This window comes from Schistocerca gregaria, chromosome X, assembly GCF_023897955.1.
Source record: "Schistocerca gregaria isolate iqSchGreg1 chromosome X, iqSchGreg1.2, whole genome shotgun sequence".
NCBI lineage: Eukaryota > Metazoa > Arthropoda > Insecta > Orthoptera > Acrididae > Schistocerca > Schistocerca gregaria.
In genome coordinates, this window is record NC_064931.1 from 648043892 (window position 1) to 648057373 (window position 13482).

Consider the following 13482-nt stretch of genomic DNA (forward strand, 5'->3'; position numbering starts at 1 on the left):
CACTGATCCAGCCATCTATTCTCTAGAGTTTAACAGCCACCAGCAAGCCTGGGTATATAAAGATAATGATATAAATATGAACATCTTACATGACTGGTTTTCCTTGAATCTGGTTTTTAGCGCAAAGGATAAAGGAGCATTCGAATCAGCAAGGTGGCAGAAAGGCACATCATCCGTCTTACATTTTATCACTACCAATCATGTTGATGGAAATAAACAGGCAAATAGGAAAATAACAGACTTTTCTCGTACACCCAACAAAGGGACATCCAGATACCGCTAGTGAGATCAACTCCTAAAGCTCGTTCGAATTTTAAAAAGCAAACTGTCGACAATACACTTATAAACTCGACGAGACTGTTGAAATCATCCCCGTGCAAATTAAAAACTGTGATAGACCTACTAAAGTTGTCAAAGAAGTAGAAAAACGGAGGCTACCCAGAGAACGCAGGAAGCAGTTTATCCCAGGATGGTCTGATGGATGTGATGGGCTCTACGAGGAATATCAACTTATACGTTCAATTAAAATGGCAGATGAGCTTCTTCACGCTCTGAATGACCACAGAATAAAGAAATGTACAAATCAAACGGACTTAGCTTGTTCCCCCTCCGCAGCTCTCGCGTGAGTTCACAACTGATGAGCTGGAGGAAGATTTTGCTAGAGTGCGTATAAACGAAGCGGCTGGTTTAGATGAAATGTATCCAGAGTTACTGAAAAACGCGGAGCCGAAGGCTATTTAGTGTTGATAATATAGTATAAGTTGATTTTGATTACTGTCAAATTGCCACCAAAATTACGACTGCAACAATAATAGCTGCCAACAAACCTGGCAAAGATGGCAATAAGGCATAATATTACAACCTATATCACTACTTAGTGGAGTTTATAAACTACTAGAAAGAATGCTGCTAAATCAAATCCAGCCATTACCTAACAAAGTAGCTCCACTCCAATAAGCCGGTTTTCGAAAGAATCATAGTCGCTGCAGTCATATATTGGCATTAATATCTTATATCGAAGCAGGCTACAAACGTAAACTAAAGACTGTAGTTGTATTTATTGAACTTGCGCCCACATTTGATACTCTACAGCACTATGGCCTGCTACTTGCGTTTGCAGAAATCATACTATGCAAAATGTATGGGATAGCAGGTTAGGGAACAGGCGACTCTAGTATTCTTTGGAGAAACAGATAGTAGGTGGTGAAGACTAAATGGCGGGCTAACGCAGGGCTCTGTGCTATCACCAACCCTTTTTCATTTTTATTCCAGTGATATGCCCAACACAAATGCTAAAAATATCCAATTTGCTGAGACGTAACAAGCAGGAAACCTGGAAGAGTATGAAGGAGCTTTGACCACAGATTTACACATAACGGGTGATTACTTCAAGAACTAGAGAACTAAGCCAAATCCATTTAAAACAGAGGTAATGCTTACCATCTTAATAACCGTGAGGTGAATCGCGAAAATGTTACTCTGAAACATAACCCGTACCCAAAATACAAGAGATCTTTTTGGCCTGAGCCATAGTTTTTAAGGACCATTTAGAAAATAACAGACACAGGTATTCTTCGAACTGCTACACTGGTTTACTCTGCGGCAGAGTACTGTTCTCAGTGTGCATGCTCACACTGTTTATGTTAAACTAAATCAAGAATAATTAATAGCACTATAAATCCACACCACTTCCACAGCTGCCTTTATCATGCAATATTGCACCCCTATCAGTTAGATGAGAAGTAGTAACTGTAAAAGAGTTACAGAAACGTACTACTCATCAGAACTCACTTCTTTACAGTACGCTACAGAACATACTTCCCAGCAGACTTAAATGCAGAAAACTATCCTGGCCAACGCCAGATACGCCTCTTGCATATGATGTGCGCCTGATATGGAAAATGGTTTGGCAGAAGTTTCCTTCAGCAAATTATCACCTTATTACTGATCCTACCAGACGAGTACGAGTGGATGGATTTGGACTTCCCAGGAAACTATTGACATCTCTGAATCGACTGCGTACAGGACATGGAAGGTGCCTCTTTCCATGAATGCAGTTCAAAGATGCACTGATTTGTATCTGTGGGGTTGCTGTGGAAACTTCACAACACCTGACTGAAGCGTATTTGCTACGAAAACCTCTTGTCAAACCTCAGTCAAACGTCCTAGATATTCAACTACAAAATTTTTGCTTGTTAGTTTTTTATATTACGTATTTTACGTATATTTTACTATTTATATATAACTGAAATAAATGGCTGGAATTTCGTCGAAAGTCGCATTGAGAAGTGTCTTCTATTTATTGGTAGCGACTAGTTTCTGATAGTACAGAGGGCTCTCTGAATTGTTGAGCATGGTTTGTTTATTGTGTGTTGAACTATCTTGATTAACATTCTAGAATGTCTGTTGCGGCTTTTTATAAGAATGGGCATTTGACTGTGTTTTAATTACTTACGAAAACGGATGGTTTGAAAATGGACATAATGTCCTAGACTAGACACCACCAATAAATAAAGGATACTTCTTAATGCGGAATTCGAACTATTTATTTCAGTGAAGGAAAAGTTGCTGACGAATTTCACTTGCAGCATGCTGGAGGTCTGTAAATTTATATGTAAAGTGAATGTATGGGAATGTAAAATAACTATCTAATCCAAAAAATGGTTCAAATGGCTCTGAGCACTATGGGACTTAACATCTGAGGTCATCAGTCCCCTAGAACTTAGAACTACTTAAACCTAACTAACCTAAGGACATCACACACATCGATGCCCGAGGCAGAATTCGAACCTGCGATCCATAAGAATAACTGACTAATACAAAATACGTAATATGCGGAAATGCACTTACATAATCTGTTAAAGAGATATGCGTCGTGAAGTAGTGTAAGTTCTCTGTTTGTAAATCTAGAGCTATTCTTTCAGGAAGCCTGTCTTCTAAAATTGGGTCTGTTAGCTATTCAGAAACAGTGATATAGCTTAATTGAAACACAGTTCCAGAGGAAAACCAAGAACAAAATGGCACAACAATCTTCATCCAATGTATACGCAGTCCATAGGCATGTAGCAGAGATGTAACTCTCTAATTTACCTAGGTTTTAGGGCAGAGTGTAGGATTCTCTGTCGTATTGTAAGATGTTCATATTTTCCACGTTAATGGCAACGAACGTCAGCGAACATATAATTTTTTACTACCAAGGTTAATTCTGTCAAATGCTCACATCAATTATTTAATGGATATAACGGTACCTACAGACTAGTCATTATCAGTAGCCCATAATATCTTCTTACCCGATGGCAGCGTCAAAGCATGTCAGGAGTCAACATTTCCATGTGGCTATAGCTCTCCATTAGTAACCTCATGGAAATGATGACTCCTTACTTTTTTTGACGTAGCTATAGGATAAGAAGTTGCTGATCATAACCAGAAATGATTGGAAGGAAGAGGAGGACGAGAGAGCATAGGCTGAGATGATGGATCACTCCTGTCAAAGGTAAACACTGTGATCACGACATGATGCTTAAACGAGGCCGACTAACGCCGTGTTTCCCTCAGCCAAAGATGTCATTGGATAGAGTATCACAGGGCCATACAACGGTCCCACAGCCATTGACACCTTTCCAAAACTTGTAGCCACTGCTTTTCATTCTGTTCTGTCCTATATATGCACCTACATCTACATTTACACAGATACTCCGCAAGCCACAGTACGGTGCGTAGCAGAGGGTACCCTGAACCACTACCTGTCATTTCCTTTCCTGTTCCGCTCGCAAACAGAGCGGGGGAAAAACGACTGTCTGTATGCCTCCGTATGAGCCCTAATTTCTCGTATCTTATCTTCGTGATCCTTTCTCCCAGTTAATTTGACGCAGTAGAATCGTTCGGCAGTCAGCTTCAAATGCCGGTTCTCTAAATTTTTTCAATAGTGTTTCTCGAAAAGAACGTCACCTTGCCTTCAGGGTTTCGCATTTGAGTTCCCGAAGCAACTCCGTAACACTTACGTGTTGTTCGAACCTACTAGTAACACATCTAGCAGCCCGCCTCTGAATTGCCCCGATGTCCTGCCTCAATCCGACACGGTACGGAACCCAAACACTCTAGCAGTGCTCAAGAATAGGTCGCACCAGCGTCCTATATGCGGTCTCCTTTATAGGTGAACTACACTTTTCTAAAATTCTCCCAACAAACCGAAGTCGACCGTTCGCCTTCCCTACCACAGCCCTCGCATGCTCGTTCCACTTCATATCGTTTTGCAACATTACGCCGAGACATTTAAACTACTTGACTGTGTCAAGGCGTACACCAGTGATACTGTATCTGAACAGAACAAGTTTGATCTTCCTAATCATCAGCATTTACTTACATTTATCACATTTAGGGGTATCCGCCATTCATCACGCTAATTGGAAATTTTGACGTCTTGTACCTTCATACAGACACTTACCGTACACCACGACGTCATTAGCAAACTAACCATTATAGCAAACAACAGCGGTTCTGTCAGACGTCCCTGGGGCACACCTGACGGAACCCTTTTCTCTGATGAAGACTCGCAGTCGAGGACAACATACTGGGTAGTATTATTTAAGAAGTCTTCGAACCACTCACATATCTGTGAACTTATTCCATATGCTCGTATCTTCGTTAACAGCCTGTAATGGGGCACGTTGTCGAATGCTTTCCGGATATCTACACTACTGGCCATTCAAATTGTTACACCACGAAGATGACGTGCTACAGACGCGAAATTTAACCGAGAGGAAGAAGATGCTGTGATATGCAAATGATTACCTTTTCACAGCATTTACACAAGGTTGGCGCCGGTGGCGACATCTACAACGTGCTGACATGAGGAAAGTCTCCAACCGATTTCTCATACACAAACAGCAGTTGACCAGTGTTGCCTGGTGAAACGTTGTTGTGATGCCTCGTGTAAGGAGGAGAAACGCGTACCATCTCGTTTCCGACTTCGATGAAGGTCGGATTGTATCCTATCGCGATGCGGTTTATCGTATCGCGACATTTCTCCTCGCGTTGGTCGAGATCCAATGACTGTTAGCAGAATATGGAATCGGTGGGTTCATGAGGGTAATATGGAACGCCGTGCTGAATCCCAACGGCCTCGTATCACTAGCAGTCGAGATGATAGGCATCTGATCCGCATGGCTGTAACGGATCGTGCAGCCATGTCTCGATCCCTGAGTCAACAGATGGGGACGTTCGCAAGACAACAACCATCTGCACGAACAGTTCGACGACGTTTGCAGCAGCATGGACTATCAGCTTGGAGACCATGGCTGCGGTTACCCTTGACGCTGCATCACAGACAGGAACGCCTGCGATGGTGTACTCAAAGACGAACCTGGGTGCACGAATGGCAAAACGTCATTTTTTCGGATAAATCCAGGTTCTGTTTACAGCATCATGATGGTCGCATCCTTGTTTGGCGATATCGCGGTGGACGCACATTGGAAGCGAGTATTCGTCATCGCCATACTGGCGTATCACCCGGCGTGATGGTATGGGGTGCCATTGGTTACACGTCTCGGTCACTTCTTGTTTGCATTGACGGCACTTTGAACAGTGTCCCGGCCAGCACATTCTCCAGATCTCTCACCTACTGAAAAGTCTGGTCAATGGTGGCCGAACAACTGTCTCGTCACAATACGCCAGTCACTACTCTTGATGAACTGTGGTATCGTGTTGAAGCTGCATGGGCAGCTGTACCTGTACACGCCATCCAAGCTATGTTTGACTCAATGCCCTGGCGTATCAAGGCCGTTATTACGGCCAGAGGTGGTTGTTATGGGTACTGATTTCTCAGGATCTATGCACCCAAATTGCGTGAAAATGTAATCACATGTCAGTTCTAGTATAATATATTTGTCCAATGAATACCCGTTTATCATCTGCATTTCTTCTTGGTGTAGCAGTTTTAATGGCCAGTATGGCCAGTAGTGTAGATATCTGGAATCTATCTGTTGCTTTTCATCTATAGTTCTCAAGCACCATCTCAGTATACAATATGAGAAGAGGACAAACTGAGTTTTGGACGAGCGATGATTTCTAAAACCATGCTGATTCGTGGACATAAGCTGCTTAGCCTCAAGAAAGTTTAATATATTCGAACTGAGAATATGTTCAGTGATTCTGCAGCAAACAGAAGTTAGGGATATTGGTCTGTAATTTTGCGGGTCCGTTCTTTTACCCTTCTTATATACTGGAGTCACCTACGATTTTTTCGTCACTTGGAACTTTGCGCTGGGCGAGAGTTTCATGATAAATGCAAGCTAGGTAAGGGACCAATGAGGTAGAGTACTCTTTGTAAAATCGAAATTTGCTTTTAAATCCTTCAGTTTTTTTCTCTACCCCAGGGATAATTATTACTACGTCATCCATACTGGAGCCTGTTCGGTGGTCGAACGACGGTATGTTTGTATGCTTCTCCTTTTGGAACGATTCCTTGAACGTGAAATTTAAAACTTGAGCTTTCGTTTCGCTATCTTCAACTGTCGCACCATACTGGTCAACAAGAGACTGAATGGAAGCCTTAGACCCGTTTAGCGATTTTATATACACCAGAATTTTCTCGGGTTCTCTGCCAGATCTTTTGCTAAGGCGTAACAGTGGTAGTTGTTGTATGCTTCACGCATATATCTTTTTATAGACGCACAAATCTTACTAACCTTCACTTGTCGTCATTTATGCGTCCCCTTTTGAACCGAGAATGCAACAGCCTCTGCTTCCTCAGCACCCGTAGAATTTCGTTACTGAACCATGGTTGGTCTTTTCCATCGTTTATCCACTTACTAGGCACAAAACTCTCCAGACCGCTATTTATAACCTCCTTAACCTTTGCCCATAAATTCTCTACGCCGTCAGTAGTTCTAATGGAATGTGGTCTACCTCCGGGGCCTTGTTTCGAGTCAGGTCTTTCAGTGCTCTGTCGAACTCTTCACGCAGTATCATATCTCCCATTTCATCTTCATCTACATTATCTTCCATTTCCATAATATTGTCCTCAAGTACATCGCCCCTGTATAGACCCTCTATATAGTCCTTCCACCTTTATGCTTTCCCTTCTTTACTTAGAACTGGGTTTCCATCTGAGCTCTTCATATTCATACAAGTGGTTCTCCTTTCTCCAAAGGTCTCTTTAATTTTCCTGTAGGCAGTATCTGTCTCACCCCTAGTGAGATAAGCCTCTACATCCTTACATTTATCCTCTAGCCATCCCTGCTTAGCCATTTTGCACTTCCTGTCGATCTCATTTTTGAGACGTTTGTATTCCTTTTTGCCTGCTTCATTTACTGAATTTTAGTATTTTCTCCTTTCATGAAATTAAATTCAATATTTCTTCTGTTACCCAAGGATTTGTAAAAGCCCTCGTCTTTTTACCTACATGATACTCTGCTGCCTTCACTACTTTATCCCTCAAAGCTACCCATTCTTTTCTACTGTATTTCTTTCCCCCATTCCTGCCATTTGTTCCCTTATGCTCTCCCTGAAACTCTGTACAACCTCTGGTTCTTTCAGTTTATCCAGGTCCCATCTCCTTAAATTCCCACCTTTTTGCAGTTTCTTCAGTTTTAATCTACAGTTCATAACCAATAGATTGTGGTCAGAGTCCACATCTGCCCCTGGAAATGTCTTACAATTTAAAACCTGGTTCCTAAAACTATGTCTTACCATTATACAATCTATCTGATACCTTTTAGTATCTCCAGGGTTCTTCCATGTATACAACCTTCTCTCATGATTCTTGATACAAGTGTTAGCTATTATTAAGTTATGCTCTGCACAAAATTCAACTAGGCGGCTTCCACTTTCATTTCTTACCCCCAATCCATATTCACCTACTACGTTTCCTTCTCTCCCTTTTCCTACTACCGAATTCCAGTCACCCATGACTATTAAATTTTCGTCTCCCTTCACTATCTGAATAATTTCTTTTATTTCGTCATACGTTTCTTCAATTTCTTCGTCATCTGCAGAGCTAGTTGGCATATAAACTTGTACTACTGTAGTAGGCGTGGGCTTTGTGTCTATCTTGGCCACAATAATGCGTTCACTATGCTGATTGTAGTAGCTTACCCGCATTCCTATTTTTTTTATTAATTATTAAACCTACTCCTACATTACCCCTATTTGATTTTGTATTTACAACCCTGTATTCGCCGGACCAAAAGTCTTGTTCCTCCTACCACCGAACTTCACTCATTCCCACTATATCTAACTTTAGCCTATCCATTTCCCTTTTTAAATTTTCTAACCTACCTGCCCGATTAAGGGATCCGACATTCCACGCTCCGATCCGTAGAACGCCAGTTTTCTTTCTCCTGATAACGACGTCCTCTTGAGTAGTCCCCGCCCGGAGATCCGATTGGGGGACTATTTTACCTCCGGAATATTTTACCCAAGAGGACGCCATCATCATTAACCATACAGTATAGCTGCATGCCCTCGGGAAAAATTACGGCTGTAGTTTCCCCTTGCTGTCAACCGTTCGCAGAACCAGCACAGCAAGGCTGTTTTGGTTTGTGTTACAAGGCCAGATCAGTCAATCATCCAGACTGTTGCCCCTGCAGCTACTGGAAAGGCTGCTGCCCCTCTTCAGGAACCACGCGTTTGTCTGGCCTCTCAACAGATACCCCTCCGTTGTGGTTGCACCTACGGTACGGCTATCTGTATCGCTGAGGCAAGCAAGCTTCCCCACCAACGGCAAGGTCCATGGTTCATGGGATATGTAATAATCCTCCACATTAATCCCTGTTTGTTACAAAGTTCCCTGCTAACATACATACATGATAAATTATTATAGGATCTGCTCTATCACAAGAAACGCAGAGGATAAGAAAATTAACAATTACTGATATGGGACAGTACTAGTCTAACACTTCGTTGTCCCGGAAAAGACTGGATAGCTTAGCAGAATGGGATAAAACAGTAATCTGCAAGTGGGTTATGAGAAGATAAATGATTGCCTGAATTCACCAGAAGACTTAAAAACTACATACGAAAGTAACAGTGCTGGTCAAGGTATGAATGAGCCTTCAGTCACTCTAAGGAAGTATTTGGTTCACGAAATGTCCCCAATCCTACTAACGCGCCTACAAGAGCATAGTAATTCTCATACGCTGCTCGCCTTCTCAACATATTCAGCATTGTAGCGAGCGTCGCGGTATTCTGTACTCTGCACTGCACTCTGCTCCCTATCACATCTCCAGACAAAATGTTTTATCTCTCATATCCCGGGTCTAAGTGTTCAACTCACAGTCCCCAGAAAAAGTGCTCTCCACCGTTTCCTAAACTAAAGTTTCTTCCCCCCTAACACCAAGTTCTTTCTCCGCTCCATTAGTCTACGCAATTCCCAAGCACCAAGAAAAAGGTTCTGTAAAATGCTACCCAACGAGATTTTCGTTAACAAGACAACTGTTTCATCTCCTAGCCAATGTTTTACAGCATTAACCAATCGTCACCCATGTCTGCAGTTCTTAAACAATTTGGAGTTATTGTCCTACACCTGAGCTACATTTTCTGTTTCAGCTAATATGCTCGTCTCATGTTTGCATTTCCCGGAAACTGGCGTCTCGTCTTGACTTCTCCAGCTCTGCTGTTTTTTAGATTAATCAATGAGGAACCCTCACACAACATTTTAGGGCAGATGTTATTCACCTTGCGAGAGAAGACAGCGCGAAGTCAGCTCAACGCTTTTCCAAGGGCAAAGAATTACTGTCCATTTTGCACGTCTGCCACTTCTCACGGAATGCCGACATCTTTATCCGTCATTGACTTCCTCTGTCCCAGTGTCCTTCGAAGGCAACTCATCGACATAAAACAAGATTTCTTTGAAATGTGTTATGGTCGGATGGCATTGCTTGTATAAACTGAGACTGCATGACAGCAGGTGTTCACCACGCTGCGTTACACAATTTCTGTAAATGTAGCCCTGGACCCCGTATCGCACACGGCCACACAAGAGCAGATTTCCGTGATGGTCCAGAACTACAGGCCAGTTCAGTGGATTTCTCTGACGGATGTGACTTGCTGATCTGAGGCCCATCGTTTCCCATGGGCATGTAGTCCCTGCCCATCAGATTTAGTCTCTCCGATTTGCCAGCAGGCTGGATCCGCTCATGTGTGGGGGGAATTCGGAGGGGTTTTCGTGATTCACCCGCAAACCCAGTACTGCTGTGTATGCTCGACATGTCAGAGACTACGGATGGCGAATTTCAGGAGTTGCGACTGCGTCTCACCGCAAGTGCGTCGTACAGTGCGGAAGTTTATAGGCATTTTATTATGTGCACTAAATTTTCGCAGTTTGAAAGTAGCTTATATCTTTCAGAGAAAGTATAGACGATGTTAGGAGGAAAATTGTGACAGTCACCAGCTGTTTGGGCCTTTGTAAAGTACATTAACTCGTTATACCTGTAAAATAATGGACTAATACAGTTACGGGTAATAGCCTACAACATTTTATTGGCGCCCACAATACATTGTTTTATACAATTCATCCTCACCCCCTCTTTAACGTCTCTTTCAAGAGACCTACACCTTTCTAAGATTATCACTGAAATTATTGAACATATTTTAAACTACAACAAATGCGTATTTTTGTCACCAAATGCGTTTCGTTTTATTAAAGTAAAGCATCATCAGTTGTCTGTAATGAAACATATTTACAATATGACTTGCATTCTGCACCTAAAAATAGTTCGTTATAGAAAATGTTGATATTACTTATAACATGTTTCGCTCACATCAGGACACACTGTCTGTTTGCAAGTCTTTGAAGTACTCCCTCGTTTGGCACTGTTATTAGTTTTCATAACACTGACATAATACTGACTAGAAATGTTTCGAGCGTCTCTTTTTACGCCCTATTATCTTACACTCTTGTCTGTGTAGTCTTCATGTGTCAATTTTCACAAACAAGACAGTTGTGTAAGTTTTTCGATGTGGTCATTGGTCCACCCACTTTACTGTACTTAATGTCACATGAAAACCAATCATTTATCAGTGGCGATTTTCCAGTATGACCAACATTTCTCTGGTTTTCATGTTAATATTTGCTTATTTTGACAAAACAAAGCGAAGGTCACACTATGCCATATCGGTAACATCCTAATGCGTTACCAATTTCGACGGAATACCGATACAGTGGTTTATTAAATGAGGAACTGAGTAGAAATCAGGTCAAAAGATTATGAAAAAGCACATTCTTGGTATAAATATAAAATTCTTCACTTATCTTGTTGCAAAGCCACACTAATTCACATTTCACCAGCTATCAATGACTCTTAAGAAATTACATCATCCAACTGCAAATGTCTGAAGTAACTCATATATCGTGGCAGATAAGAAGGTTCTGCTAGTTTACCATATCGCAAGCTCTCCCCCTTGTGTGCTATCACTTGCAAAACCTTATTTCGATAGGTCAACCTGTTTATGAAATAGAGGGGTGTCATAAACATTTCATTCTAGCTATATCGCTGACGCGCGCATGGCAAATGAGCGCGCTACGTAAGATCCTGTAGTGAAGTAGAAGTGGATAGTTCCTGTGAATTATTATGGGTGGAGGTTACACTCAACAACCGAGCTATGTTAATAAGTGGCTCGTTTTACCGACCTCCCGACTCAGCAGCATTAGTGGCACACAACTGAGAGAAAATTTGGAATACATTTCACATAAATTTTCTCAGAATGTTATAGTCTTAAGTGGAGATTTCAGTTTACCAGATATAGACTGGGACACACAGATGTTTAGGACAGGTGGTAGGGACAGAGCATCGAGTGACATTATACTGAGTGCACCATCCGAAAATTACTTCGAGCAATTAAACAGAGAACCGACTCGTGGAGATAACATCTTGGACCTACTGATGACAAACAGACCAGAACTTTTCGACTCTGTATGTGCAGAACAGGGAATCGGTGATCATACGGCCGTTGCAGCATCCCTGAATATGGAAGTTAATAGGAATATAAAAAAAAGGGAGGAAGGTTTATCTGTTTAGCAAGAGTAATAGAAGGCAGATTTCAGACTACTTAACAGATCAAAACGAAAATTTCTGTTCCAACACTGAAAATGTTGAGTGTTTATGGAAAAAGTTCAAGGCAATCGTAAAATTCGTTTTAGACCGGTACGTGCCGAGTAAAACTGTGAGGGACAGGAAAAACCCACCGTGGTACAACAACAAAGTTAGGAAACTACTGCGAAAGCAAAGAGAGCTTCACTGTAAGTTTAAACGCAGCCAAAACCTCTCAGACAAACAGAAGCTAAACGACGTCAAAGTTACCGTAAGGAGGGCTATGCGTGAAGAGTTCAGTGAATTCGAAAGTAATATTCTATGTACCGACTTGATAGAAAGTCCTAGGAAGTTCTGATCTTACGTTAAATCAGTAAGTGGCTCGAAACAGCATATCCAGACACTCCGGGATGATGATGGCATTCAAACAGAGGATGACACGCGAAAAGCTGAAATACTAAACACATTTTTCCAAACCTGTTTCACAGAGGAAGACCGCACTGCAGTTCCTTCTCTAAATCCTCGCACAAACGAAAAAATGGCTGACATCGAATAAGTGTCCCAGGAATAGAAAAGCAACTGGAATCACTCAACAGAGGAAAGTCCACTGGACCTGACGGGATATCAATTCGATTCTACACAGACCACGCGAAAGAACTTGCCCCCCTTCTAACAGCCGTGTACAGCAAGTCTCTAGAGGAACGGAAGGTTCCAAATGATTGGAAAAGAGCACAGGTAGTCCCAGTCTTCAAAAAGGGTCGTCGAGCAGATGCGCAAAACTATAGAGCTATATCTCTGACGTCGATCTGTTGTAGAATTTTAGAACATGTTTTTTGCTCGAGTATCATGTCGTTTTTGGAAACCCAGAATCTACTCTGTAGGATTCAACATGGATTCCGGAAACAGCGATCGTGTGAGACCCAACTCGCTTTATTTGTTCATGAGACCCAGAAAATATTAGATACAGGCTCCCAGGTAGATGCTATTTTTCTTGACTTCCGGAAGGTGTTCGATACAGTTCCGCACTGTCACCTGATTAACAAAGTAAGAGCCTACGGAATATCAGACCAGCTGTGTGGCTGGATTGAAGAGTTTTTAGCAAACAGAACACAGCATGTTGTTATCAATGGAGAGACGTCTACAGACGTTAAAGTAACCTCCGGCGTGCCACAGGGGAGTATTATGGGACCTTTGCTTTTCACAATATATATAAATGACCTAGTGGATAGTGTCGGAAGTTCCATGCGGCTTTTCGCGGATGATGCTGTAGTATACAGAGAAGTTGCAGCATTAGAAAATTGTAGTGAAATTCAGGAAGATCTGCAGCGGATTGCGAATACATAGAAAGAAGGATCCTTTATTGTATCATTATATGATAGCGGAACAAACACTGGTAGCAGTTACTTCTGTAAAATATCTGGGGGTATGCGTGCGGAACTATTTGAAGTGGAAT